This window comes from Melanerpes formicivorus, unplaced genomic scaffold, assembly GCF_026170545.1.
Source record: "Melanerpes formicivorus ecotype bairdi unplaced genomic scaffold, bMelFor1.0.p_v2 SCAF_24, whole genome shotgun sequence".
Classification (NCBI taxonomy): domain Eukaryota; kingdom Metazoa; phylum Chordata; class Aves; order Piciformes; family Picidae; genus Melanerpes; species Melanerpes formicivorus.
The window spans coordinates 10,801,497-10,826,772 of NW_027142376.1; the positions used below are offsets into that span (position 1 = coordinate 10,801,497).

The 25,276-nt window shown below is 43.7% G+C and overlaps 1 protein-coding gene across 10 annotated transcripts in view; it reads left to right on the forward strand.

Annotated features, from left to right (window-relative positions):
- RBMS3 (RNA binding motif single stranded interacting protein 3) overlaps positions 1-25,276 on the forward strand; it is a 929,122-nt gene that overhangs the window by 274,247 nt on the left and 629,599 nt on the right. The window lies entirely within an intron of this gene.

Sequence of the window (25,276 nt, forward strand, 5' to 3'; positions counted from 1 at the left end):
TCCCAGTGGAGGCCAGGGACAAGCGGAGTCCCTCAGGGATCAGTCCTGGGACCTGTCTTATTCAACATCTTTGTGGGGGACATGGACAGTGGCATTGAGTGCACCCTCAGCAAGTTTGCTGATGACACCAAGCTGTGTGGTGCAGCAGACACGCTGGAGGGAAGGGAGGCCATCCAGAGGGACCTTGACAGGCTGGAGAGGTAGGCACAGGCCAACCTCATGAAGTTCAATAAGAGCAAGTGCAGGGTCCTGCATCTGGGTCAAGGCAATCCCAGGCACAAATACAGGCTGGGCAGTGACTGGCTGGAGGATAGCCCTGAGGAGAGAGACTTGGGGGTGCTGGTGGACAAAAAGCTCAACATGAGCTCTCAGTGTGCACTTGCAGCCCGCAAAGCCAATCAGATCCTGGGCTGCATCAGGAGAAGTGTGGCTAGCAGGTCGAGGGAGGTGATCCTCCCCCTCTACTCAGCCCTGGTGAGACCCCACCTGGAGTACTGTGTCCAGTTCTGGAGCCCCTATTACAAGAGGGATGTGGAGGTGCTGGAGCGTGTCCAGAGAAGGGCCACGAGGATGATCAGGGGGCTGGAGCACCTCTCCTATGAGGACAGACTGAGGGAGTTGGGGCTGTACAGTCTGCAGAAGAGAAGGCTCCGAGGTGAACTAATTGTCGCCTTCCAGTATCTGAAGGGGGCCTACAGGAAGGCTGGGGAAGGACTTCTCAGGATATCAGGTAGTGATAGGACTAGGGGGAATGGAATGAAGCTGGAGGTGGGGAGATTCAGGCTGGATGTGAGGAGGAGGTTCTTCACCATGAGAGTGGTGAAACCCTGGAATGGGTTGTCCAGGGAGGTGGTCGAGGCCCCGTCCCTGGGGGTGTTTAAGAGCAGGCTGGATGAGGCTCTGGCCAGCCTGATCTAGTGTGGGGTGTCCCTGCCCATGGCAGGGGGGTTGGAACTAGATGATCCTTGTGGTCCCTTCCAACCCTGAATGAAACTATGAAACTATGTTTAGCTGGAAGAAGAAGTACAAGTTTTTGCTCCCATCCTTAATTATAAGAACATTTTTGAAAACTTAATTGCATTTTGATAAATCTACTCTAGAGAAGATATTTTTATCATTTTATTTCACTGTAAACAGAAATTTGTTCTTTGGAGGCAGATATGGCTCAGTTGGTAGTGCATAAGACCCTTAATGAGAAGGTCATGAGTTCAAGCCTGCAGTGGGCAGTAGTGTCCTCTCTACTCAAGTCATGAGGTCTGTGGTGACAGGCTGGACTCGATGATCTTTGAAGTCTCTTCCAACCTTAGTGATACTGATACTGAAATATTGAGGTTGAAATATATCCCAGCTAACTGAGGAGCCATAGTTTCCCTCAGTGGCCAAAGAGGAGAAGTCTACCTAATCATGTCCAAAGTGGGCTGTAGCACCTTTGCAAGCACATGTCTCTCCACTGATTGCATCAGCTACTTTCCTAACTTAAGTACTTTGACCTTCAAGTTAAGGATGGATGTAGGCCTGAGGAAGGTGCCAATTTTTGTTGATGAACAGAGGTTAAATGCTTATAGTCCAACCAAATGCTTTTCATTCCTTTATTTGTTGCAGTGGCTGGCTGTGAATGTTTCTCTTCCTTTCTATTAATGAATACAGATGTGCAACTGCCTGCACCCATCTGGCTTTGTTCAATAAATGAGCAGGCACAGACATTTAAATCAAATATTGATAAATACAGTCTTTAATATGTAAATTTGTCTTGTGAACAAAACTGCCTGTATTTTTCTCATGGAGAGAGAGGCATTTCTGCCATGGTGATGCTTTTTCTGATTGCCATTGTACTGTCTGTGGCAGCACCTGCATTAATTCTTGTGGTGGGTTGAAACTACCACAGCGCTTCAGAGGCGTAAGAACTGCTCCTGAAATGTATTTGGGGAGAGGAATAAAAAAAGGTAGAAGGAAATTTTGGGACATAATAATTCTCCTCCTCTGTCAATAGCAACTTCTTCCTCATCCAAATGTCTCTTCAGCAGTCAGAGACTTAATGTGCAAGGTGCGCTAGAGAAGCCTTAAATGGCCCCAAATAACATCTTCAAGTTTGCCAGACAGAAGAGCATTAAAAGCTGCAGCCCTGTGTATACACACATGAAAAAGTGAGTAACAATAACCCCTAGCTTTGAAATTTTGTAACACTCTGAGAGGAGTGAACTAGGGCCCCGCTAATAGGTTTGCCAGGTCCTTAATGGGGTTTTAAAAGACCTTAAGGTGAATTGCAGTAGGGGAAAGCCTAGCCAAAGGTTATGAGCAGTCGTTTCTCTTTCAGGGTAGTTTGTGATCAGTTATCACATTTGCTGTTAATTCTAAGATCTTCAGGGCCTGTGACTTCAAGGAATTATTTTTTTTTTCCTTCTCCCTCCCCTTTCTTTGAAAATAAGCTATTAATCACAAAAAATCTCCTGGAAAAGCAGGAAGGAGTCAGCTTTGATATTTTCACAGGAGAAAGCAGCGAGTATGTATGGCTTTGAAGGAGACACCACTGTTCTATGGGTATTCAGGGAGGGTGTGCTGGCCACACTGCATGACTGTGCATGCCTTTCTCCTATTCTGACTGTATCACAGTATCACATAGGTTGGAAAGTACCTCGAGGATCATCGAGTCCAACCTATCAACACATACCCCATGACTAGACCATGGCACCAAGTGCCACGTCCAGTCTCCTCTTGAACGCCTCCAGGGATGGTGACTCCACCACCTCCCTGGGCAACCCGTTCCAGTGACGAATAACTCGCTCGGTGAAGAATTTCTCCTCACCTCGAGTCTAAACCTCCCCTGGCACAGCTTGAGACTGTGTCCCCTTGTTCTGGTGCTGGTTGCCTGGGAGAAGAGGCCAACCCCTTCCTGGCTACAACCACCCTTCAGGTAGTTGTAGAGGGCAATGAGGTCACCCCTGAGCCTCCTCTTCTCCAGGCTAAACAATCCCAGCTCCCTCAGCCTCTCCTCATAGGGCTTGTGTTCAAGGCCTCTCCCCAGCCTTGTTGCCCTTCTCTGGACACGTTCAAGAGTCTCAATGTCCTTCTTAAACTGAGGGGCCCAGAACTGGACACAGGACTCAAGGTGCAGCCTAACCAAAGCAGAGTACAGGGGCACTATGACCTCCCTGCTCCTGCTGGCCACACTATTCCTAATGCTGACAAGGATGCTATTGGCCCTCCTGGCCACCTGGGCACACTGTTGGCTCATATTCAGGTGGCTGTCGATCAGCACACCCAGGTCCCTCTCTGTTTGGCAGCTCTCCAGCCACTCCGACCCCAGCCTGTAGCTCTGCATGGGATTGCCATAGCCAAAGTGCAGCACTCGGCACTTGGACTTGTTGAATGCCATCCCATTGGACTCTGCCCGTCTGTCCAGTTGGTCGAGGTCCCTCTGCAGAGCCTTTCTACCCTCTAACTGACTAACATCTGCCCCTAACTTGGTGTCAATCTGCAAACTTGCTGATGACTGACTCGATCCCCTCATCCAGATCATTGATGAAGATGTTGAAGAGGACAGGGCCCAGCACTGATCCCTGGGGGACACCACTGGTGACTGGCCTCCAGCTGGATGTGGCACTGTTCACTACCACTCTCTGGGCCCGGCCCTCCAGCCAGTTCCAGACTGCTCCAGACACATCTTACATGCATCTTACTGTAGAGAATCTTTCTACAAAAAGCATGTAATTTTTTTTTCCACAAGTTCATAAACTTACTTTTAATTGCCTTTTTTCCCCCCTTTTTCTTCACTTTGCAGAAATTTGTTGTGATTTCAACTGCTTGGGATGGAAAGAACTGTAAAAGCATAGAATGGCTTGAGTTGGAAGGGACCTTTAGATCATCCACTTCAAATCCCTCTGTGGAACACCTCCCACTAGACCAAAAAAGGCATCTTCCAGCCTGTTCTTAAACACTTCTATGGATGAGATGTCCACATCTTCCCAGGGCAACCTGCTCCAGTGTCTCACCACCCTCACAGTAAAGAACTCTGTTGTCTTGAAGTATAGGATCTTTAACATCCCCTTCTCCCCTTTCCTTGGGACTTTGGTGGTGTATTTTTGGTTGGGTTTTTTTGTTGTTGTTGTTTATTTTTGGTTGTTTGTTTTTGGCTCTGTAAGCTGAAGGACATGAATTATCAGATCTACAACTTGTTTCCAGATCATTTTATGTTCTTTGCTATTTAAGAAAGATTTGTCCATCTTGATTACTAGAAAGTCAGTTGAAACTGCACCTTTTGTGGTATATCAAGTTGAAAAATTTAGACATGGGAAAAGAACAAGAAGTGAGGCATTTTTTTTTTAACTACCATGGAAGTGTGGCTATTGATGGCTACAAGCTGTTCAGAAAAGACAGGAGAGGAAGAAGGGGTGGAGGTGTTGCCCTCTATGTTAAGAAGTGGATAGAATGTGAAGAGTTGTCACTGAAGAATAGACACAAGCGGGTTGAAAGCTTATGAATAGGAATTACAGATTGGGACAACAAAGAGAGCCTTGTGGTGGGAGTCTACGACAGGCTGCCTGATCAAGCAGAGCCTATTGATGAAGCTGCCTTACTCCAGCTCAAGGACACATTGTGGTCACAGGCTCTTACCCTTCTGGGGGATTTTGACCACCCTGACATCTGTTGGAAAAATAACATGGCTAGCTGTAAACAATCCAGGAGGCTCCTGGAGTGCCCAGATGACTGTTGAAGAATAGAATAGAATAGAATAGAATAGAATAGAATAGAATAGAATAGAATAGAATAGACCAGACCAGACCAGACCAGACCAGGTTGGAAGAGACCTTTGAGATCACTGAGTCCAACCCATCATCCAGCACTATCGAATCAACTAAACTATGGCACCAAGCACCCCATCCAGTCTGTAAATTAATGAAGAAATTAACTGCCCTACCCAAGGGGATGGGTTATTGGACCTGTTGGTCACAAATGCAAGTGAAGTCATCAGGGGTGTCAAAGTCAAAGGCAGCCAGGAGTGCAGTGATCGTGCATTAGTGAAGTTTACTGTCCTAAAGGGCACAAAGCCAATTAAAATCATAGTTAGGACTCTAAATTTTAGGAAAGCAAAATTCCATCTCTTCAAGGAGTTAGTAAATAGGACCCATGAGAAGCAGCCCTCAGAGACAAGGGAGCAGAACAGAGCTGGCAGATCTTTAAGAATGCTTTCCATAGAGCACAAGAGATCTCAGTCCTCAGGTGTCTGAAATCTAGCAAGGAAGGCAAGAGACCACCATGGCTGAGTGGAGACCTGCTGGTGAAACTGGAAGGCAAGACAGGACTACACAGGCAGTGGAAGAAGGCAGAGGCATGCTGGGAAGTGTATAGGGATGTTACCCGGTTATGTAGGGAGGAGGTCAGAAAGGCTGAGGTGCAGGTGGAACTGAGCTTGGCAATGGATGTAAAGAAAAACAAGAAGGGCTTCTACAAATATGTTAACCAGAAAAGGAAGGTTAAAGAAAGTAATTCTGCATGCTCCAGCACCCCCCACCCTGTGACTTGCTGCCCGAAGAGGCTCTTCCCCAGGAATCATGCCTAAGGACCAGCCCAGCCGCTGTGGACATGTGGGGTTTATTATGCTGCTAAGGAGAGTTTCAAGAATAATTAAGGTGGAGATGTGAAATTGTAGGGAATGTATGGATATTCCATGTCATAAAATACGAACTTAAGCTATTCAATCTGTTAAAATACTTCAGTTTCTTCATCTGACCTCAGAACTTTTATGACGAATACTTGAATGTCACTTATGGCTTTTTTACCAATGTCAGCAATTCTATTAGTTTTTCCAGAGGCACATGGGAAGAAATAGGTGGCATGGTTTATAGAAAAATTACTGGATTAAACTACCTTTTATATTCTTCTAGGCAGACTCTAAGTGTTGCACTGCAGTGCAGAAGTAAAGTTGGAAATGTCTTAAGCATTGGCATTTTATTTAATGCTGTAAATTGTGCTTCAAAACAATTCAGACAGCATTGCCATTATGTAAACAAATACAGGAAGCAATGTCAATAAGTTGGAAGCTCTGTGGGTTGTGTTTTATGCTCTGCACCGTGGTAAAGGAATGTATCAAAGAAATCTCTCAAATATACACATATGGTGTAAAAAGTAACACTATAAAACATCAGGATTTGAAATGCTTGCAGTAAGTGCTCTGTGGGATTATGCTGCCTTCATAAAAAGGTTGTCAGCACAAAGAGACTAATTCCAGCCTTAAATTAACCAGCTCAGGGGAGCACGTTCTGCTACTGAGTGGCAGGGATTCTGAATCACTTCTGGAACATTTGCCCTGTGGATGGAGGTAGAACATGGGCCATAAAGTTCACAATGGGTCTGAAAAGCAGAGATACGTCTTGGAATCCTATTGTGCTTGCTGTCTAAACTCAGCAGGGGGAAGCCTTTGTTTAGAAAGAAAAAAAAAGAAAAAAGAAAAAAGAAAAGGGAAAAACACACAGGAAAAAACTCAGTCTGCACATGGGGGAAGTTCCTCTCCTACTGAGTCCTTTTTTGTTCTATTTTCTCACAGGTGTTTCAGCCCTCAGGTTCAATATATTCCAGATGCCAGAGCCTGCACCCAGAACTCTGTGGGCTCCCAGTACCTCTGATTAGGAATGACATCTCCTCCCTTCCTCCTTCTCCTGACCCTGCACGTATTACAGCTGGGTTAAACCGTTCCCAAAGTGCTTCAGGTCCTTCCTTCTGAAAGCACAGGTCTTGTGAAGACGTGCCATTCCCACCAGCGCTTCCCAAAGTGCACCATAATAACTAGAAACATGAAACTTCCTTGCATAATACACCAGAGCTTTTTCCTAATTCACTTTAAAAAGCTGAATCTTTCCTCCATGTGGGGTATCAGAGAATGGTATTTGATCAATCTAGTTTTGTTTAAAACACCCCCAAAATACACAAGAGACTCTCCTGGAGAGTTGTTTGCGTTCTACACTTTGTCCTGGGAAATAAGCCTCTATCTTTACTGTGTTGTTTTAATGCTGCTTTTAACAGGTATTGCACAGGCCAATCCATATGAAGCAATTCAACACCTGTTAACTATGTGTTCATGAGCTGCGATAGATTACTTTTAACCACTGACATTTACCTAACTCTATCAAGCCTCCTTTGATAGGCTGCTGCTATGGGAGAGGCTGAGCTGAACTTCGCAGGCGCAGCAAAGCCCAGCGCCCAGCCTGAGGAGTTACTGATCTTGGACAAATTCTTCAGAGCACTGGACTCTGTTTCTCCCATGCTTTCTGTCTCTGGCTGGCTGGCCTGTTGCCATTTTCATGCCAGTCTCCATGGTAACTTCTTTTGGGATAAAATAACAGAAATGTGAGTTAGCTGCCTGCCCACAGGGAAGCTGCCATGGTGCTGGTGCCAGAGCCCTGGTGAGATGGGGCCCTGGCACTTGCGTTCCATTGAGGTTAGGCAGATTTCAACAGCTGCTTCCAGTTAAAAGGTGAAATCTCTCCTTCCCCAGTAGCCTTGCTGGGTAATGTCTCTTGAGCCCTTCTCTCTCATGATTTGGAAACATCGTTGTGTAGTTCTTCCACAGATTACTTTTGCCCTCCTGTTTGCAGTGCTACATGATTCATTTTATGTTTTGAATGGCTTTGTCAAAGGAGGCTTCAGTTTTCAGGTGAAACATTAGCTGCTAAGTGAGGAAAACGTTTACTAGCAGTTGTTAATAAGTTAACAAGTTTGCTGTGCCACTATGTACGTAGGAAATGGCAATATAAAAAATGAGCTAGAGAGCCAGACAGTTGGTTGGGAATAAAGCACCTGAGTTCAGAACTTCCTTTGGCTGCTGGAGTTGTTGTTTGACCCTGCACAAAGTCGCTGTGCCTCTCCTTCCCTAAATGTGGAAAAAAGTAATGGTATTGCACACTCTTAAATGGCTCTAAAGACTGCAGGTGAAGTGCTGAGTGGGGGCCATAGTGTCACAATGCAGAGTCCTCAGGCATGGATGGTCATTTTTTTGTATTAGGAAGTGGCCTGAGTTTGGGTTCCCACATACTCAGTTGTAGAGGGAAGCAGTAGAAGTAGATGCTCTAGATGTTTAAAATACATATTTGTCTACAAAGTCTTCTTGCAAGTGTATTGCTCTCATTAACTTTTCTTCACAAAGGGGTGTCACCAGAAATCATAAATCTGCTGTTACAAACTCCTCACTGCAAAATGAGAGAGACATCATGAACCTCTCAGTCTAATTTGATGAGACAGAGGCATGTTAGGAAATGTTACTAATGCATTCTGGAAAGACCTGTATGTTACATGTGAAATTTGATAGACGTGGAAGGTGGGTGTTAGGGTCCTTCACCTGAAAAAGAACCCCTTCTCTTGGTGCTGTTGGAAGTTGGTGGACTGCTCAGGACTGCAAAGGTTGTAATCTCATTTTGTTTCATATGAAATCTGTGTCTTCTTTACTGTAAGGGTCACAGAGCACTGGAACAGGCTCCCTGGAGAGGTTGTGGAGTCTTATTCTCTGGAGACTTCCAAGCCCTGTCTAGATGCATTCCTGTGCAACCTGCTGTGGCAGGCGGTTAAAATTGAAGATCTTTCACCCCTTAACATCCTGTGTTCCTGTGAATTTGGTAGCTGTTTTGACAGTGTTACTATCTGTAGAATCTTTTTGTTGTGGTGTATGGAAACAGTTCACCAGTGGAGGAATCTAGGCACCTTTAGTCCTACTTACTTGAAGCATCCTAATAAAAAGCAGGCAGCGCTTAAAGCTTGTGCAGCCTGCGTGCAGCCTCAGCAGGCCCTGCAGCTAATGTTGAACAAAAGGGTGTATAACAGGTTATCATAATTCCACTCCTCAGCCTCAGTGCCCTTTATAGCAGCTACTAATGAAATAGGGAAAAGAGACAGTTAAGTGGTCCTTCATGGTCCCTCTTGTATGCTTGCTTTCCCACAAGGTAGGAATCTAAGCCTTTGAAGTGACTCTCATAAATGGCCATGTGCGCGAAATCCTGCAGGGAACTTAAGGAGACTTTCTGCCAACCACTATTCTCTTTTTTCTTGGGATGCCTTCTGTTAAAGCTCCTCAGAACTTCAAGTAGGAAGTACTTCAAATAGGCATAGAATAATAAATCTGGTGGTATAGTAAATGTTAGCCTTCTGCACTCTTCCCCCTTGTAAAGAGTGGTGGGCATTTATTTGAAGTGTTGCTAGGCCTATTGTATTATTTAATCTCAGTGAAGTAATGCATGGTATCATTAATTGTGGGCTGTTGACAAGATTTTTGTGGAAACAGTGGGGAGCCACATTCTGCTGTGTGGAAAAATTTAATGTATAAATAGAAAACAGAGCGAGTGGAGGCTTTTGTTTTGGCACTCGTGCAAACAGGTGAAAACAGATTTTGAATGCAAATGTGTATAAAAATAAGGTGTTCTGAATGAATAATTTAGCTTCCTGTGGGAGTGTATGAAATTGATCATTTGCTCAGCATCCTCAGTTTGGAAATTGAAGCTGCATGTTGTATCAACCTGACAACAACGCTGCATGCTCCTCTTACATCAGCATCAAGAGGCAATTGTCAGTCAGAGGTCATTAATATTCAAATGTGCAGACCAAAATATAGCATTTGCTTTTTGAATAGGCTTCCTCACGGTAACTTTAGCCAGATTTTATCTGCTTGGGGTGAACCACACAGAAGAGAGTCACGGTAGGGAGGATCTCTCCATTCTTCATGTTGCACATTGGGGAAGTCATGTTCATTTGATAGCAAAAGAAACGGACTAATTTCCACAGCTGCTGCTTCTTCCACAGAAGGGCTATCTCCCTATTGTCACTCTGGTCCCATTCTGTGATAGCTCAATTTTCCTCCTGTGAGAGCCCTGCCCCTTGAGATGTACTCTGGAAATGTGGTGTGACTGTTCTGGTCATGTGGAAATGTGGTCTGGCTCTCTTTGGAGCCCAAACAGATGAATAGTATCTTTGGGCTTTGCCTTTCATGGCTCAGTATTTGCTGTAGTGTGTCTGGACCACTAGACCACAGAGTCTTGAAGATATCTGTTAGTTACTGGCAGAAAAATAGTGATAACACTGTTGTAAACACAGCTGTCTCCCCAGGCTCCTGGTGGAGTCCCTTTCTTGCAGATTTTGGAAGCAGGGTGACTAGTAATTCAAAAACATAACCAAAACTGATATCACTATCAACAATGGTGATGCAATTGTCCTTCATATAAAAGACAGCTGGCCTCTGACAAACAGAGCAGGAGTTCTAATGTTCATGTGTATATTTCACACAGAAATACACAGATGATTTTTACCTCTGTTCTGAAAGTAGTAAAGCTCTATGTTTTTCAGGACCTTCCCTTTTGATCAAGAGTACATGTTAGGCAGACAAATTTATTGATGAGCTGTGCATTTCAGATAGTATTAGGGTTCCCTTCTGAGCATTTTGTACTTCTGTCCTGTGCATCCTCCTTTTGCTGGAGAGAATTGTTCTGGAGCTGTTGTGTTCTGCTTCTCCAAGTATTCTCCTTGGAGGTACACTCTTGTTTTGCCTTGCCCATAATTAATGGCATGCATCACCGTGTGCAAAATGAAAGGACTCTCAAGTTCACCTTAGCAGTTATTTGCTGTCACCTAGTTGCTTTACTTCATTGTCCATTTTGCCACGTAATGTCTGTGGGTGTGATCATGTGGAAAAACCCACTTGTCACCGTTCTAAGGTTGGTGTGTGAATCCTTGTGCATTGTGGTCACTTGTCCTGCTACCGCAGCTTATCCAACTGGGCACAGCAGAAAATGGGTATGCCCTCTTGGGATCTCATCCCTGAGAAAAGAGACAATTAGTTACCACTGCTGAAACTTTCTGCTGAACACTACTTTTTCAACTTCTATTTCTTCATTCCTCAGGCTTATGCTATGATTGGCAATGTTGCTTCTTCCTTTCTGCTTCTTCATACTTAAGGGCCTGCCTTACTGTCTTGGGACCATTCAAGGACACTCACCAATCCCCTTGCAGGCAAATAAGTAAACAAAAAGGAAGAAAACCGATTCCCTTTTCTGACATAGAGCTGTCTGGTTAAAATATGTGACACCATTCTTCTCCATTGCTTCCAGAGTGATTGAGGGGTCTGCTGAGAAAATATTGGTGTAGAGCAGGACCTCCAATAACTTGTTGGCTACTGTGAGAGATTAAGAGATTCAGTAAAGATCTCCAAGGACCTAAGAGGCAGAGGTTAACAGTTCTGTATCCTATATGTAAGCTGCCAAAGGTTGCCTGGTTTGTGAGCTTGGCTTAATACCAGCTGCATAACCTAATGAGTAGAGCACTGTGAAGCAGTGTAGTCTGATCTTAGCTTTGGGGCTTGAGGATTGGGTCCTGTTTTCCCTCAAGATCACACTCAAGGTCACTAGGAGGAGAGGCTGAGGGAGCTGGGGTTGCTCAGCCTGGAGAAGAGGAGGCTTGGGGAGACCTTATTGCTGTCTACAAGTACCTGAAGGGAAATTGTAGCTGGGGGAGGGGGGGGGGGTGTTGGTCTCTTCTCCCAGGCAACCAGCACCAGAAGAAGAGGACACAGTCTCAAGCTGCGCCAGGGGAGGTTTAGGCTGGATGTTAGGAAGTTCTTCACAGAAAGAGCGATTGGCCATTGGAATGTGCTGCCTAGGGAGGTGGTGGAGTCACCGTCACTGGAGGTGTTTAGGAAGAGACTGGATGGGGTGCTTGGTGCCATGGTTTAGTTGATTAGATAGCATTGGATGATAGGTTACACTCAATGATCTCAAAGGTCTCTTCCAACCTGGTTTATTCCATTCCATTCCATTCCATTCCATTCCATTCCATTCCATTCCATTCCATTCCATTCCATTCCATTCCATTCCATTCCATCCTATTCTATACTGTAACAAGTTGATCATGATCATCAAATCTTCTAAAAATACAAAGTATCTTTCTGAAGGTAAATATTTCTGTTGTATCCATGTTATGGATTTTCTTAATGCATATTGAGTACTAAATATTTTTAAAATAATACCAAACTGATAGGAGCTCTAAGTGAAAAAGAATTTGCTGACAGCTCTCAGATGAAATCTGTATTGCAAATGATAGAATATGGGATTTTTTCAAATCAGAGGTAGTAGAGGTTTCATACTTGATTCAGTATAATACTTGGGACAGTGAGGTATAAAGAAGCCTGCAGGGTATGATGTGTATTCTCTAGGCTGTGGTCAGCCACTTTCCCAGCATTGTGTAATGCTTCTGCACAAACTTGATCTTGATTTTAACCCAGGTGGCTTATGTTGAAAACCATCTGCATGGCACTGTTTGCATCCAACAGAACTTGAATAGTTTTGTAAGATTTCACAAGGGCATTTGACAAATGTGGCACTGGAATTCAAATCTGTTGCATCTGCTGAATTCCCATTATCAGATTTTGGAGGTGAGGGGAAGAAGATCTGTTAAATATAAGAGTGATTGTTATGATCTCAAACTGCGCCAGGGGAAGTTTAGGCTCGAGGTGAGGAGAAAGTTCTTCACAGAGAGAGTTGTTAGCTGTTGGAATGTGCTGCCCAGGGAGGTGGTGAAGTCACCGTCCCTGGAGGTGTTCAGGAGGGGATTGGACATGGCACTTGAAACCATGGTTTAGTAGTCATGAGGTCTTGGGTGTTAGGTTGGACTTGATGATCTTTGAGATCGTTTCCAACCTTTTGGTTCTATGATCCTCAATGATACAGCTGTCTGGAGCTGTCAGTTATTTTCCTTTATAAATTTAGGGTGTTTTTTCTTTCCCTTTTCTGACTGTTCTCTACATTGTTTTATAAAGAAATGACTTTAGACTTGAAAGTGTGTGTTTCATAAATGTCATCTGATTAATTATCATTTGCTTTACTTTGTTCCTTTGACAGATCCTCATGACTTTATAACCTGAATAATCTTTCATGCCCACTGAAAACTCATTCGCTTCGGTTGACTTAAATCTAAGTAGATGCTTTAAAGGCTTTGCTGCAGCAAGATCTCCGTCACCAATGGCTTGAGAGATTCATTAGTTAAGTTCTTTAAATACCATGAAAAGCATGTCAGAAAGACTATCCATAATCTGTGGTTTGGCCAGGAGGAGGTTGTTGCTTTAAGTTTGAGGGGATATTTTTGTTTTCCTTTCTCCTCTTTGCTTCTTTGGAAGTGCTTTGTATTTCAAATGGAGCACAGTCCTAAAATTTCCACTGTCCTTGAATGGAATTTTCTGATTCCCCTGTGTAGGAAGCATAGATGTGTATGTGTAGCATAGAGGTGTATGTGTAGCATAGATACCCCCTTTATTGCTGGTTAGGTGGCACTTCAGAAATCTCTGTGAAATTGCTGGTTGGAAGTCACACAATTATTTTTGTTTTAAATTAAGGAGAATCAGAATCAGATTTGGTTTATGTCACATTTTAAAATGGCAAAAAAAAAAGGACTTGTTTTATGCCAGCCTGGTTCACAGTCTCAGGCTGCGCCAGGGGAGGTTCAGGTTGGATGTTAGGAAGAAGTTTTATACAGAAAGAGTGATTGCCCATTGGAATGGGCTGCCCAGGGAGGTGGTGGAGTCGTCGTCATTGAAGGTGTTCAGAAGGAGACTTGATGGGGTGCTTGGTGCCATGGGTTAGCTGTTTGGGTGGGTTGGATTGGTTGATGGGTTGGACACGATGATCTCGAAGGTCTCTTCCGCCCTGGTTTGGTTTATTCTAATAAAGGTTATTCTAATAAAGGTTTATGGTGATGTTTCATCTTGAGTTAGCATTGGGTATGTGATCTGCCAGTAAACAGCTACAAAGTAAAATCCAGGAAGCTAGTATTTCCCCTCTTCTGTTCTCTCCTCTTACTCCTGTCCCTTCTCCCACAACTATCTTCAGTTGGCGTGTTATTTGGATTAAAGATTCATTATAAACAACTATGAACCACCCCTGTAAAGCCCACGTTGTGGTAGTTTTATTCATCTTAAGCAGGTCTTCCTCTGAAGAAAACCATGCATCTCAATGTGTTTGTGGTCAAGGACATTAGAAAACCAGGTTGTCTTGGAAAAATACATTTGCCAGTGTTATGCATTTGAAAGTGATTTTTCTATCCTAGCACTCATATTCCAGTACTAATGAAAACTACAGCTATTAAGTTAGCCTGCTTTGTCTCAGCTCAACTACCATTTTACTGCTAGTTTGTCACTGGATCAAAGAAAAATACAGGAAGAATCCATTAACATTTTGCTGTTAAAAAAAGCAAGGATGTTCTTCCTTTACAAGTGATTTTTGCATGTTGCTATGCACTCAACCATAATTTCCTCAAAAATAAACATCTTTTGGAAGCCAGATACGGGTTTCCATCTACCACCTTGCATTGCCTGGAGAAATCACAGTTGTTGTGAGTGAGATAGAGAGTAGCCAGGAAACCACATCACTCTTTATTTGGAGGAGAGACTGTTAAGAAATGTTATATTTCAAAGGTTGGCATAATGTAACCAAGACAAAGCATGTGAAAGCAAAAGAACTGTAAGAATGTTAATATGGCTCCAATTGCTGAAACATATGGAGCCAATCACTGGCATTGCCTCAACACAACTGGGAATAGAAATTAGCATTTTTCTCTGAAAAATATGGGATATTTCTTCCTACAGTTTGCCTAATTTTTGTGACATTTTTCTTGTATAAAAGCAGAGATATTTTCAAGGCCACGGCAAGGTATTTTGCCTTCAATACTGATTTCTGGTTTTGTTTTTATTGCATTAAAAATAGGAGAATTGCGTGCAAAGAAAGAAAAATACGAGAAGGACTTGGTATGCAGTTCTCCAACATTAACAACATTCCTGCTGATCCTACCATAGTGCACACCAAGAGATGGCCTGCTAAGCACAGAATCACAGAATGGTAGGGCTTAGAAGAGGCCTCTGAAGCAGGGGCACACAGAGCAGGTAGCATGAGATCATGTCCAGACAGGTTTGGAAGCGTTCCACAGGAGGAGATTCCACAGTCTTTCAAGCCAGCGTGGTCCCTTGCTCCATCATTCTCACACAAAAGAATTTTTTCCTGATGCTTAGATGGAACTTCCTGTAGTCTAATTTGTGCCCATTGCCCCTTTGTCCTGTCATGGCACCAGTGAAAAGAGTCTGGCCCTGTCCTCTTTCCCCCAACCTTTTAGACATTGACGAGCCGTTGCTAAGGTCCCATCTCAGTTTGCTCCTCTCCAGGATAAACTGCCCCAGGTCTCCAGGCTAAACAGCCCTAAGAGTTTTGCAAAGCCCAAGCCAGTATCTACGATGTGGTGCCCTGACAACCTGCAAGGATAAATTATATTTGGGTTGCAGTGCATCTCCTTTGATCTGTGACACAGCTCTGTATTTCGGTTCAGGGAGGCGATGAGTGGCTTTAAAAAAAAAAAGAAATGACTTTTCAAAAATAAGATTTAAAGGCTTTTAAAGTCTTCCATTTTGATCTGAAGAATCCTTTAATATTAACAAAAACGATGGGGTAACTTCAAAAATAACTGCACTTCAAAGAAATGATTGCTTGATTTGTGCTGTGAGGTGAACTTTCCTCATGCTACCTCCTTCGTTCCTTCTCTTCTGATTTTAGAGTTGCTCCAAGTGGAGAGAGAGAAGAGGGCTTTCCTCCCCTGCAGCAGCTGTAATTTTTAAAGATGGCTTTTTGCTCATGTCTTTTCTCCTTTGTAAAGAGCTTACTCTAAAACTTTGCTTTGCTTGCATTGCTATTATTCCCTAATGAATTAAACAAGTACATATTCAACTTTACACGTTGGTGACTTAAACGTCCATAGTGCTGTTTCCTGGAATGTCACCATGCGTAAGCAGCAGCACTTTAAGGACCTTTTCTTGTGTGATGGGTTACACCAATCCTGAAAAAAGGAGGGGGGGTAGGGCTTCCGAGTGCTTTGCCCTCCCTGCAGGGCATTTTTCCCCTGGGAAACTGAGTCTGTTCCACTCTCCCTCCCTGCCCAGCTAGGGCATAAAAGGGAGGACATTGCAGCCATTAGCTCTTCTTGGCTCCTGCCTTTCCTGGACAAGAGCTACTGCAGCTGCCTTCCTGCTTCTCTACCACGTGGTCAGGCCTGATCCTTCTCCCTGCTGCCTCCACGCCTCTTCAGAGAGACTGGTTTTGTACTCTTGTTTTTTTTCCCTCCCATCCATCCTTGTTCTTTGCCCCTGAGAACCTTACCTGTTATTGTTTTTGAAGAAAACTCTTTACCTCTCTACTTCCAAGCCAACTCCAAATTATTTCTTGGTGGATTATTTACTCCCTCCCCTTCTTTTTTAACCCTCTCTGTTGGGAGGGAGGAAGGGGGACCAGGGGAGGGATTCTCAGCCTTGCCCCCATCTGAGCTCTTAAGTCCCAGTTAAGGCTCAAACCACTACATCTTGTTTGTAAATATAGTTAGTATTTCTTGAACTTTTTGCCTTCACTTGGCAAGCTTTCTCTGTTTCTAAGAAAGCAGGTCATCCCTGTTGTGGCTGACAACTACACTGGAAATAGCTTAAAGTGCTTTGTGTAAAATGAGGAGGAGAAGAAAAAAACCAACCATATATAGCATATTTCTTTTGTTATGTTTGTTTTGCCAACGTGTTAGAGGGGAAAAGTGAGGCAAGAGGATTATTTCCTTTTTGCAAAGTAAATTAGATTCAATTTCTTTTAAAAATTTGTTGAAATAAAGGCTTCACATTCCTCCTTGGTATTTAAAATTATCAACTCACAATGCACTTTGGTAAGCAGCAGACATAATTGAGTGCTCACCTAGTACGCAGTTCCACACACACAGCAACTCAGTGGGCAGTGTTTTTATGAGCCCTGCAGCATCTTCATTGGTTTGGCTGGAACATTTCCAGGTTTGAAGCAGCTCAGAAGAAAATTGCCACGGAGTTCAGTTACGTGGAGTGGTAAGAGCTGGTTGGATTTTCTTTTTGATTTATTTTTCACTAGGTGTAAAGAGTCAGTTGTGTTGAAACTGAAGCATTTATGGGAACATAAGTCTTTTTTGAATGAAATTTTGCTGGGAAAGAGCCAGGTAGAAATGAAGAGCACAAAATCAGTGAATCACAGAACATTAGGGATTGGAAGTGACCTCAAAAAATCATCTAGACATCCCCACTGCCAGAGCAGGGACACCTAGAGTAGGTCACACAGGAACGTGTCCAGGAGATTACTAAATGCAAAACTGTGAATAGAATTAGAATAGACTAGAATTAACCAGGTTGGAAAAGACCTTTGAGGTCATTGAGTCCAACCTAGCATCCAACGCTATCTAATCAACTAAACCATGGCACCAAGCACACCATCCAGTCTCTTCCCAAACACCTCCAGGGATGGTGACTCCACCACCTCCCTGGGCAGCCCATTCCAATGGCCAATCACTCTTTCTATGAAGAACTTCTTCCTAACATCCAGCCTAAACCTCCCCTGGTGCAGCTTGAGACTGTGTCCTCTTCTTCTGGCGCTGGTTGCCTGGGAGAATAGACCAAGCTCCACCTGGCTACAATCTTCCTTCAGGTAGTTGTAGACAGCAATAAGGTCTCCCCTGAGCCTCCTCTTCTCCAGGCTAAGCAACCCCAGCTCCCTCAGCCTTTCACCATAGGGCTTGTGCTCCAAACCCTTCCCCAGCTTTGTTGCCCTTCTCTGTACACATTCAAGAGTCTCAATGTCCATAAATTGAGGATCCCAGAACTGGACACAGTACTCAAGGTGTGGCCTAAGCAGTGCTGAGTACAGGGGCAGAATGACTTCCCTGCTCCTGCTGGCCACACTATTCCTGATGCAGACCAGGATGCCCAAAACTGGCAATAAGTATAGGCAATTTTGTTGAAGGAATCATAGAATCAACAAGGTTGGAAAAGACCTCAAAGCTCATCAAGTCCAACCTGTCACCCAACACCTCATGACTACTAGACCATGGCTCCAATTTCCACGTCCAGTCCCCTCTTGAACACCTCCAGGGATGGTGACTCCACCACATCCCTGGGCAGCCCATTCCAATGGCTAACAACCCTCTCTGTGAAGAACTTTCTCTTCACCTCGAGACCCAAGAAATTAATTTGAAAACACAGACTTTTAATATTGATAAGTTGTTCCAGGGAAATAAGTAGAGGTAAGAAAAATGCAGAAAACTAACCTCTAACTTGCTGTCTAAAATTAAATTCTCAGCTTGAGTAAATCAAAACTGCTGTGCTGAAGTGATATAATCTATTTTCACTTAAAACTATTCTTTCTAAATCAGCAGAAATATGCTATTTGTGCAAGCTGGCTGCCAGGGCATTACAGAGATTGTCCTAATTACAAACAGGTACCTTTTTGATTCAGCAATGGAGTTTAAATACTTGAAAAGTAAAATTACCCAAATAGTAGGTGTTAAAGTTATTCAGTTTGTTCCTGCTTGCAGTGAAGAATGACAAATCAAAGAAGGCTGGCAAAATCTGGATCCAGACTTCTCCTGCATTCCAGCATTTTGGCTCCAGAGCTCTGGGTTGGAATGATGGGTTAGGAACTGGCTGGAGGGCCGAGCCCAGAGAGTGGTGGTGAATGGTGCCACATCCAGCTGGTGGCCAGTCACCAGTGGTGTCCACCAGGGATCAGTGCTGGGCCCTGTCCTCTTCAACATCTTCATTGATGATCTGGATGAGGGCATTGAGTCAGTCATCAGCAAATTTGCAGATGGCACCAAGTTAGGAACAGATGTTGGTCAGTTAGAGGGTAGAAGGGCTCTGCAGAGGGACCTCGACCGACTGGACAGATGGGCAGAATCCAATGGGATGGCATTTAACAAGTCCAAGTGCTGGGTGCTGCAATTTGGCCACGGCAACCCCATGCAGAAGTACAGGCTGGGGTCGGAGTGGCTGGAGAGCTCCCAAACAGAGAGGGACCTGGGGGTGCTGATCGACAGCCACCTAAACATGAGCCAGCAGTGTGCCCAGATGGCCAAGAAGGCCAAAGGCATCCTGGCCTTCATTAGGAATAGTGTGGCCAGCAGGAGCAGGGAAGTCATTGTGCCCCTGTACTCAGCATTGGTTAGGCCACACCTTGAGTCCTGTGTCCAGTTCTGGGCCCCTCAGTTTAAGGAGGACATCAAAACACTTGAACGTGTCCAGAGAAGGGCAATAAGGCTGGGGAGAGGCCTTGAGCACAAGCCCTATGAGGAGAGGCTGAGGGAGCTGGGATTGTTTAGCCTGGAGAAGAGGAGGCTCAGGGGTGACCTCATTGCTCTCTACAACTACCTGAAGGGTGGTTGTAGCCAGGAAGGGCTTGGTCTCTTCTCCCAGGCAACCAGCACCAGAACAAGGGGACACAGCCTCAAGCTGCGCCAGGGGAGGTTTAGGTTCGAGGTGAGGAGAAGATTCTTCACCGAAAGAGTTGTTGGCCATTACAATGTGCTGCCCAGGGGGGTGGTGGAGTCACCATCCCTGGAGGTGTTCAAGAGGAGATTGGACATGGCACCTGGTGCCGTGGTTTAGTCATGAGGTCTGTGGTGACAGGTTGGACTTGATGATCCTCGAGGTCTCTTCCAACCTTAGCGATACTGTGATACCATTTTCTTTCTGTTGAAAATATATTGGAGCTGTTTCCTGAAAAAGGAGGAACAGGGTGACAGAACCCTCTGAACTTCTATTGATAGTTGTATTTGACCTTCACATGGGAACTTCAGTGGGTTAATTCCTCATTCCAATGAAGAGGAGCTTTCCAATCTGCTGTAAATAGACAACAAAGCATCAAAAGAATCAAACTACAGCAGTATAAACTCTGTGCCCTATACCTCTTGTATTGATTACGTCGTTCTCTAAACCTGTGGGGATTTGACACTTCAATCAGCTCTTCCAACTTGGTTGAGTTTTTTTTGGTTGTTTTGTTTTGTTGATTGGTTGTTTGGTTTGTTTTGGTTTTGCCTCTTTTTTTGGTCATAACAGTTCAACTTCCAGCATAGATACAGTACAAACATAGAAAGGTGCTACAGCAAAAATACTAGAAAGGCTTTACAATTTACTTTTGGGGCAAGGGCCACCAAGTCCTTTGATATTTTCTTTTTCTCTTTCTGCAGGGTTCATTAAATTCCCTGAAAGGTCATAGTATGTTGTTCACATGAACAAAATAGTGACAGCATGGTCCCATTGCTTAGGTCTGTTAACTAGTTTTAACAAACAGACAACAAACCTCAAATCCACCAACTACTGTGTCCCTGCCCATGGCAGGGGGGTTGGAACTAGATGATCCTTGTGGTCCCTTCCAACCCTGAATGATACTATGATACTATGATACTGAATCGGGGCTATTTCTACACAAGTACTGTCACAAGTGCTTTTAAGTCTATGTAAGTTAAACCTGTAGGAATATATTGCACTAGTGAGTTGCGCAACCTTTGTTAGGTAATTTATGTATTTATTATTAATTGATTTGGTAATAACTGATAGGTAATACAGGTCACATTTTTAGGTATTGGTGTATCTAGTGTTTAGTCTTATCACTGTGGTCATGCTACAGAGTGAGCTGCAAGCAACACATTTTTCGTCTCTTAAGGAGCAGTTACCAGAGCTGACAAGATGAGCTGTTGAGGAGTAGCCTCATGAATCCAGCATCTGTGACCCAGAGTTTTCACCAGGGCTACCAATTACTATACAGTTTATAGAACAGAAATTAGTCCCTATCTCCATTCACATTATTCAATGCAAACTAAGGTAAAAATGCCATATTGCTGAACATCACAATAATTTGTGGTTTATAGTTTACAATCAGCTTTCTTCCCCACCGTATTACAGAATTTTTTTAATGCCTTTTACTCCAAGGACTCTCTAGGTGACATTATTGTAACTATTATTAACAACATTGAAAGTATAAATAAATACTTCTAGAAAGAAGGCTGGTTTGTGAATATCTGGAGGTGTTTAGGAAGAGACTGGATGGGGAGCCTGTTGCCATGGTTTAGCTGATTAGATAGTGTTGGATGATAGGTTGGACTCTATGATCTCAAAGGTCTCTCCTACCCTATCCTATCCTATCCTATCCTATCCTATCCTATCCTATCCTATCCTATCCTATCCTATCCTATCCTATCCTATCCTATCCTATCCTATCCTATCCTATCCTATCCTGTCCTGTCCTGTCCTGTCCTATCCTATCCTATCCGTTTTCATGTAGATTTGTCATATTGAGCTAATACTCCTGTCATTCATGCTGCATAGTTATTTTTATACCAGCTCTCAATTAAAATGTGATGCCTTTTTGTATTTATATTGTATTTGCCTAAAATGAGCCTTTGCCTTCCCTCCTTTCCTTACTTCTCAGGCCTTGAAGGAAATAGGACTAATCCAGGAATATTAGCAAAGTCCCTAAATCTGAACTTGGGACGGATCAAAGTGCAATCTATGTTTATTCCTTCAGGATTAGAGATGCTGCTTTTGCAGCTGGCATTCATAGGATTGGGGAACTGATAAGGATGGGAAAGATGGAACAATTGAGCAATCTTTGCTGCAGTACCATAATCTCCAGTAAAATCCTTAATGATATAAATGTGCTTTAAAACCCATTTTTCTCGCTGCCCAGTGAGGTCCTTATATATTATTATGGCATTGTACTTCAGCCACTCTCTGCCTAGAAATCATAGGAGGAGTCAGTGCAAGCATCAGGAAAAGTCATTGAGTCTTTTTTAATTTAGTCTTACATGGTGATCTCTAGAATATGAATTTGGTAATGATAAATGAGTCTGGTTTTCAGCTGTCTCACTGGCTACCTAGTCCCCTCTCTAAATGCTTGAGGATGTCTTCTGCACCCTACTTTGACCCCATGGCAGAGACTTGCTCTCCCAAGTAACTTCCCTTGAGTATATCACCCTTAGATGATGGTCTTGGAACCAAATGAAATGTAGAATTGATAGCCAGAATTGATTTATAGAATCCTGGCTCCGTAATCCAAGCGTAATCTAATGAGCTCTAACAGTCTCTACTGTTTAGGTGAATTGAATCAAATGGATAAGCTCTCAGAAATGTTTGTATTTGGTATCAAAAGAGGTACCTGCCTTGCTCCCACTGAGTTTTCTTCAGAGCAATTTTCAGATTTGAATTTCAGGCAATACAGAACTTGCACTGGTTGCTTACAAGCTTTCACACCTGTCTGTGGATATTGGTTTACTCTGTTGAATGCTTCCATGACCTTTTTTTTTTTTCCTGAATCATAGAGCTTCTTGATTAGTAGCCATACCTGGCATGTTGTTTCTGGCAAACCTTGTTGCAGCCATTGAAGACTGGAGTTAGCAACATCCAAATGTGCTGCCACAGGACTTGACAGAGTGAAGCAGCAGAAAATACCAAGGCCAGTGGTTGTATCACTCTGATAAACCTTGATTCAGGGAAACCCTATTAGCTGGGATATCAGGCTGTTAACAGGAGTAATCAAAGTACACATTCTCTTGGCTGCCTTGGCTACTATTTCCTTGTTATGGTTAGTTTTATGTCTTGTCACTCAAGCAAACAAACAAGATCTTTCCCTGCTATAACTGTGCATGAATTCTGCTACAGATCAAGCAGGTAAGAAGTCTTGTGATTATATGTTGGAGAGGAGTCATACAGAGAAGGTCCTTTCAATTTCTATTGTGTCAGACAGTCTTAATACAAGAGATTAAGCAGCAGGGAAAGGCCAGTAATGCTGTTTAGGCTTTTGGATAGGAAATGCAGCATGGAAAATTACCAAATCTGGCTCTTCAGGAAGATGAACTCTGATTTGCCACGTTTATATGAAAACCTGGTACAGCAGACTCTAGGGTTCTTTAAGGCACTGAATAGAGGTTTGCACTTGATTATAAGAAAGAAGGATGTTAATATAAAAGGGCTTTTCTTTATAGGAGCATGGATAGCAATGCTCTGAAATACATGAGACTCAGACATACTTGTTATAGAGGTACTTATTGTGTAGAATGAACAGAAGAAGTGACCAAAGATATGCTTGCTTTAGAATGCTTTTGTAGGGTAGGATTTCTAATCAAAAGCTGTTTCAGTTGAGGAAGGCATGGTGAGAATTGTCAACTTCCTTGACAGTGATTGTTAGGACTAACTGAAATGCAATTTCTCCCATGTTAAATCTAAAAAAAAAAAAAACAAAAAACCAAACAACCAAACAACCAAACTCAGAAGGAATACCTATGGGCCATTATCTCTAAATCTGATGTAAAAGAAAAATCATAGTAAGAACTAAAGTGAAGAACAATGTGTAGAGCTCACCGAATGTTTGGAATTGCATCTGTCTGTGGAATGCAGCCAGGTTAGCCCTAACGATCTGGTGGCACTTGGGATCCAATGGGATGGCATTCAACAAGTCCAAGTGCCGAGTGCTGCACTTTGGCTATGGCAATCCCATGCAGAGCTACAGGCTGGGGTCAGAGTGGCTGGAGAGCTCCCAAACAGAGAGGGACCTGGGGGTGCTGATCGACAGCCACCTGAATATGAGCCAGCACTGTGCCCAGGTGGCCAGGAGGGCCAATGGCATCCTGGCCTGCATTAGGAATAGTGTGGGCAGCAGGAGCAGGGAGGTCATAGTGCCCCTGTACTCTGCTTTGGTTAGGCCACACCTTGAGTCCTGTGTCCAGTTCTGGGCCCCTCAATTTAAGAAGGACATTGAGACACTTGAACGTGTCCAGAGAAGGGCAACAAGGCTGGGGAGAGGCCTTGAGCACAAGCCCTATGAGGAGAGGCTGAGGGAGCTGGGATTGTTTAGCCTGGAGAAGAGGAGGCTCAGGGGTGACCTCATTGCCCTCTACAACTACCTGAGGGGTGGTTGTGGCTGGGAAGGGGTTGGTCTCTTCTCCCAGGCAACCAGCACCAGAACAAGGGGACACAGCCTCAAGCTGCGCCAGGGGAGGTTTAGACTCGAGGTGAGGAGGAAGTTCTTCACTGAGCGAGTCATTCGTCATTGGAACGGGTTGCCCAGGGAGGTGGTTGTGTGACCATCCCTGGAGGTGTTCAAGAGGAGATTGGACGTGGCACTTGGTGCCATGGTCTAGTCATGGGGTCTGTGTTGATAGGTTGGACTCGATGATCCTCGAGGTCCTTTCCAACCTAAGTTATACTGTGATACTGTGATCACTGGCAAGGGTAGAGTCAGACAAGCCTTTTGCCAATACTCAATTATCTAGAAAACTATTATTGTATATATTTGTCAGACTTTTGATATTGTTTTTCTTTCTCAGAAGTACAATTGTGTTGTTTTTCAAGAGGAAATAGGAATTTTCCCCAGACCCGTGGAGCCTTCAGAAGACAATGTTTTGCTATAAACTCCCCAGTATGGGGTGTGTCATCTGCACATTCCTAGCAGCATTTTGATGCTTTCATGTGTGATTGCAAGTTTTCCAGTAACCTACAGAACATCTTTAAAATGTGGTTTTGTAGTAGGAGTTACTATTGTCATAGAATCATAGAATCGTTAGGGTTGGAAGGGACCTCAAGGATCATCTAGTTCCAACCCCCCTGACATGGGCAGGGACACCTCACACTAGATCAGGTTGCTCAAAGCCACATCCAGCCTGGCCTTAAAAGCCTCCAGGGATGGGGCTTCTACCACCTCCCTGGGCAACCTGTTCCAGTGTCTCACCACCCTCATGGGGAAGAACTTCTTCCTAACATCCAATCTGAATCTACCCATTTCTAGTTTTGTTCCATTCCCCATAGTCCTATCACTACCTGACACACTGAAAAGTCCCTCCCCAGCTTTCTTGTAGAACCCCTTAAGATACTGGAAGGCCACAATTAGGTCTCCTCAGAGCCTTCTCTTCTCCAGACTGAACAGCCCAAACTCTCTCAGTCTGTCAGGATGAATAATTATTTCTCAGGACCATAGTCTGTATGTGCTAATATGTACAGTCACAAAGCTTATATGGTGAGAGATGCATCTAAATAGTTCTCTGACATTACATGAAGATAGTCTTGATCAGTTTTATCCAGGGTTCCCAAACCTTGTTTTCCTTCTGCTTAGTTTTCATACTGCTTTCCTTCTTTGTACCTTCAGTACCTTCCATCAATTTGAGTCAGGAGGTTTACAGGTCTTTTCTGCTCAGAAAACTCACCATTTTACAGTGGTTTCTGGTACATCTTCCTTGTTTATTCTCTGAAAATTAACTGGTGAAGAAATAAGAATCTTTTACAGTTGGCCTCCTTAGTGCATTCATTATTCTAATTAGCTGGAATCATTCTGTGTTATTTGTTCTTGAGATTATCATATGAGTGCTTCTAAAAAGGGTGCATGATAAATGAAATGGCTCATGTCAGTCAATAGTTGTTGGGTGTGTGGTGGGAAACAGCAGAACATTTCAC